Raw genomic sequence first — 6,000 nt, 5'->3', positions numbered from 1 at the left:
AGGCGTTTCCGCCTGAAAAAAATCAATGCAAGTCAATGGGAGATGGAAAATCCACCTGGTGTTTTTTGAGGTGTTTTTTTGCAAAAAAAAAATGCGCCAAAAAAAAAAAAAAGCCCGCTATTGGTTTTTCCGCCTCCCATTGACTTGTATTGATTTCCTAAGGTAGAAGAATTGACATGTCGCTTCTTTTTTTCCGCTAGCGGAAAATCTACTAGCAGATTTTTTTCTGCTACCGGAAAATCCACTAGCAGAAAAAAAAAAAGATTACATAGGACTGTATGGTGAGGCGTTTTTTGGTGAGGATTTTGAGGCAGATTCCTGACAAAATTCCTGACCAAAAAACTCCATGTGAACTCAGCCTTAGTCCTCTTATAGATGGATATATTGTACCAATGTATCCGTATTTAACTTTTCATATTCTGAATAATACTTGGACATTCCCATTGATTTTCTACTTAGGTAAACTTACTACATCATACATGGCTTAGGTATAATATAGAGAAAGTTAACAGGTTCAGCGCACCTGACTGTATAAAATATTATGGCTCGTGCACAAGGCAGATGCCTGGTCACAGAAATTATTTTCTAGATTTTAGTAAAGCTTTTTTTTTTTCTTAGTCTGCTGGAGTCATACGGAACTAGAAAAAAAAACTTCACATTCTTCTTTATAAAACCATTCAGATAGAGGACTCATGAAGCTCTATAGCAGCCATATTATGGACCGAGACAGCAGTGCCATAATATACCAGTGTGCATGAGCCCTTACGTGGAGAATTTTTATTGCTGTCCGCAGACATATTTGGATGTTCCTCAGTGCACCCCTGTCAAATACAGATGTCACTTAAAATCGGAAAGGCGCTTTACAAAAAGTCTCCATTGATCCCGAGCCATAAACTTCTGGTCCTTTTTTCTGCCGCACGTTGTCAGAAGTCCTTCCAGCCAATGCCTTTTTGACTCATTTGGTATGAGTCATGTTCTTGTAGAAATGTGTCATCACTTTGATTATACTCTTATATATCTGACCCCTGCCGTCTGCACAAATTTCCTACCTGCCAATTTGTACTAGCAAATATTTGGATCTCAGATTCTGCTTTGCTGTGCTGCATGAGTACATCTGAACCATAGACCATACAGTTTATTAGGAGAACTGACAGACATGAATCATTCATGCGCTACGTGGCGTAAAATTATTTTTCCGTGAATACGATTTCCCTTGTGTTTTGGGGTAAATAAAACGGGTAAACATCTCATTTGTGTTTTCGATCAGGTCAGTATTGTTTATTATTTCCTGCTTTCTCGCCCCACGCTTCTATTGTTCTGACATTTTGACTGTATGTTTTTAATCGCGGCGTAAGCCTGAAATAAAACAAGCTGCAACTGATTGGCAAGCGTTTTACATTCACTGTAGTCATTCAGTTGCCATGGAAACTTTGCTTTACCAAGGGCCAATCTTAAAGGGGCACTGACACAAAACTTTGAAAGGTTTTTCTCCCATCATTTTATTACAGAATAGGAAAACTTTGAGTGAATGATCTATTCTTTATCTTTGAAAGAAACAGTGTGGGTGATGCTTAGACATTGTGTTATGTCTAGCATAGGGCCTGAGCGGGGAGAACAATGCGAGAAAGATTCAAAGAAAATAAAAAATAGAATCACTGTACAATACATCGCGCCCTCGACCCCTGCTCTAGGCATAACCCCATATATATGTTTTGTCTCGAGTGCGTTGGAAACTTTTACACATTTTATAATTCCCATTTCTACCACTAGAGACACTATTCTCAAAGGGTATTACCCAATATCATCTCAAAGCAAATGAAACTTTATGTGCAAATACATTTCAAAAATATGAAGGGTTCACAATAAGAAAAAAAAAAAAAAAAGCTATTTGGAGCTACTTCGTTTTATATCATGTCTTCACTCATGTATGATAATACATCTTTTGGTTGATGCTGGGTTCACACCAGCGTTCGATCTCCGTTCTGAGGTTTCCGTCTTCTGCATGCAGAAGATGGAAACCTGTCAGACCGGGTCCGGCAGTGAGTGCCGGTGAGCGTTTTGAGCTCTGCGGCGAAACCGTTTTATTTAACCACTTCAGTACCAAACACATTTTCGGGGTTTTTTGTATGTGCGGTTTTGAGGGCTGTAACATTTTTTTCTCGTATGTCTCATTCAACTAATTTTTGCGACTTTTTTAGGGGACACATAGGGCTTTATTTTTATGTTTTTATTTTCAAATGTGTTTTAATTTTTTTTATATCCTGGAAAATAGAAACATGATAGGAGGGAAATTGTGTCTGGTTTTCACTTTATTATAATTTTTTTGCTTAATAACACAAAGTGCTACTGAAAAACTTTATAAAATAGTTTTTCCTCTCTGTTATGGTAATTTTTATTTTGTATGGTGTTGTCGGGGGTGGGGCTATAACCTTTAATAACGGCGTTTTATTAGCATATTATTTTATTTATTTTATTTTAATTTTTTTTTAAACTTTTTTATTCTATTTTATTTTATTTTTTTTCCAGATTGTGTCCCCATAAGGTCATAAGAGACCTTTGGGGACATCTGATCACTTTTTTTTTGTCAGGGAGGCTGATTTTCGCTATAACTGAGGCTGCTACATTTAACCTCAGTTGCAGGAGGAATCCAGCCTCCTGCACACTGTTCTTTACACTTACAGAGCTGATCTGGGTCCTGTAGGACCCAGCAGCTCTTGTAAGACACTGAGCTCAGCGGATCACGTGATCCGCCGGGTCAGAGGGCAGCCGCATCATGGCGGCACCCATAGCCATGTATACAGCGCTCATTGAGCGCTGTATACACAGCGATCGAGAAGGCAGAAAAGGGAATAAACCTTCCCTGCCATCTCTCTGGGAGCTCCGGCTGAAGTTACAGCCAGTTCCCAGCTTCAGCAGTTGCACTATCTCCGTGCAGCTGCTGTGTTCTGATAGGACGTACCGGTACGTCCAATCAGAACTAGGCAACCACTTCCCGGACATTTATAGTCTATGGGCATTCCGGAAGTGGTTAAACCGGGCACAAAGTCCTGCATGTCCGACTCTGTGTCCGGTTAAAAAAACCAGTTCAGCCGCAGAGAGCATAAAACGCTCACCGGCGCTCACGGCCGCATACTTTTCAAACCCATTCATTTGAATGGGTTTGAAAAGTTCCGGCAGGTTTCCGTCTCTTGCCCAGTTTCGGGCTGGAAACGGAAACCTGTATAAATGGAGACCGGGCGCAGATGTGAACGAGCCCTTACTGTAATAAGTTAAAAGGTCACATTGGAGTCATATTTGCAGGCAACATGTTATAGAGCAGAAGGAGCTGAGCAAATTGCTATATGGTTTTGTGAGAAAAGATTGAGTGGGGGATATTTCAGTGGGTTCAATACACAGCCTCAGTAAATCCATTATAAACCTAATTCCAGTACCTTGTAGAGGTGATTCTAAAATTTCCAAATATACCTCTGTTATTATGGGTGCATCATACCAATGAAAGTCTATGGATCCATGAAAAAATAATGGATGGCATCTTCATTTCATACGTTTTTCACAGACTCACAGAAGCACAAAATAGAGAATTTAAGGCTGGGTTCACACTACCACCGCTCTCCGCCCCAGGGTTTCCGTCCTAAGCCCCAGGGAAACTACATGCAGGACTGTGTCTGTTCTAAAAATAACAGTTTCCAGATTGAGAGGCCGCATACGCACACCGGTGGTCACCTTTAAAAACCCATTCAAATGAATGGGTTTTAAAACTGACCACTGGCAGGCTGTCCCTTGTCCAGTTTCCCCGGGGTGGACAGCGGCTGTAGTGTGAAAGCCCCCTTAGCAAAAAGGAGTTGATCAACCAAGGACCACACAGAAAGTGGATAAAACACAAACAGCACACCACTAGAAAATGAGCAGGATGACGCAAAATCCGCATCAAAATCTGGCTCAAAAATCCACCTCTCATTGAATTCAATGGGTTCCTTTTTCCGCGAGTGGTTTGTTCCAGCTCGCAGGAAAAAAAAGTGACATGCCCTTTCTTGAGGCAGAATCCGTGGCTGATTCAAAAAGTCTGATTCAGCCGCGGATGTCCACATCATGACACTTCCTTTCAACTAGGCCCATTCATTTGGGCCTAATCTAGAGCTGAATGCCGTGACTGGATGCTGGTGCACTGTATGCAATGTACCGGCGTCCAGTCATGGCTATCTGTTTTTTGGACTGGATTTTGAGGCGGCCCCCGCATCAAATCTGGTCCAAAAAACCCTGTGTGAACCCAACCTAAGGCTGCAGTCACACTAGATTTGAGGTACCATTTACAGCAGTACACTGGCATAGATGATAATAAAACTCGTGTACCAGTTGTTTTCATGAAAGTGGAATGGGTAGCGCAAAACAGAAAAAAAAAATCAAATTATTTTGTGCAAAATCCCAAGTGCACAAAAAGTTTAAATTTTTATGCCTAATACAGAGAGCTGGCCTACAAACGTAATAAATCTTCACTCCCAAAAAGAATCTGGCAAAGCGTGTAGCCCCTTGAAAAAACTGGAAAAAAACACTGGGAAAAATGCAGCCAAGTAATGTGTGTGAATGAGCTCTTTGGGTATCCTATTAATGTTTGTGAGTTTGTGGGTTTGTGACTTTGGATGTTCGGATGTTTGGCGGTCAATCACGCAAAACCCGCTCCACCAATTTGGCTGAAATTTTCCACAAACATAGTTAATACACCCGATTGCGCAATAGGATACTTTTGAACACAATAACCCACATACGTTTACCACACAAACCCCACAAAAAACAAACTGACATCACCATCTCTGCAATCTCACACACTTTGGACCATAGCAAGCCCCTAAACTTCACATTACCCCCTACAGTCTAGCCCCTAACCCCACACACTCACATTCACATATACTTTCCCACTTTCACCCTCACCTTCACCATCCTGCAGGAGCCTACCTCTGTCACTCTCCGGACCAGCCATGTTTGCCGACCCCCACCGCTTGGAGGATTCGCGCCACCGCCCACCACACTACTCCACTATATTCACAGGAGCATGCGCACTTTGCACACATAAACAACGTGTTACTAGCACACCACCATTTTGCGCCTCCACTTTAGGCCGCAGCACACAAAATCCTGCCTCCAGCCTGCAACAGTACCCGAAGCCGCTATCACCTCCCTGCTGTTTCCTCTGCACGATCCATCCACCAGCTCGACACTGGTAAGTTCACGTACGCCATAGACCTTCCCTTACACAATCGCGCATACACTGCGCTACCCCCGTCATGTCTCCGGTTCCTGCCAACTTTGTGTCCTCCGTCGCCTTCTCTTAGCTGTCCCGCCTTCTCCTGTCTGTCATCCCCGCCCCCTACACTGGGCTTGGCTGCCCCCGCCAAGGTTCCTATAGCAGTCGCTAGCTCTCCCACACCTCCCACACAGCTCAGTGTGTCCAGGCTGCTGCAGGCTATGCTACGTAGCCTGCAATAGCACTGGCACGATTATGCAATACATAGCAATACATTACGATTGCAATGCATTGCATTGTTCAGGACACCCCCTGCTGGTGTACAACGGTATTGTTTTGCAAGCTGTTGGATGCAGCCTGCAAACCTCATTAGCATTAAAAAAAAAAAAAAAAAAAAAAAAATACTGTGAAACACACACATTACCCCGCCTCCCAAATCCCCCACTTTACTAACTAAACTAAACATTACGCCAGCATACACTCACACTATTAGGCAATGTATTGCAATACATTACTATTGCAATGCATTGCATTATTCAGCGCACCCCCTGCTCTCCTTCACACCCACTAAACGCCCATGTATTTGCTGAAAATACACATCTAAAAATACACGTGTAAGGGTCCATTCACACGGCGTAACGTGGCGCTCATTTGGTGCTTATTTTTACGCCGAGTGTCGCGTTTGCGCCGTGCTATTTACGGTGCGCGTTTACGGTCGTGTGTACGCAGCGTTAACCCGATTGTAAAATTTCACCCGCGAC

Source organism: Leptodactylus fuscus, chromosome 3 (genome assembly GCF_031893055.1).
Source record: "Leptodactylus fuscus isolate aLepFus1 chromosome 3, aLepFus1.hap2, whole genome shotgun sequence".
NCBI classification, from domain to species: domain Eukaryota; kingdom Metazoa; phylum Chordata; class Amphibia; order Anura; family Leptodactylidae; genus Leptodactylus; species Leptodactylus fuscus.
The sequence above is the reverse complement of the archived record's forward strand: the minus strand, read 5'-3'. Positions refer to the sequence as shown.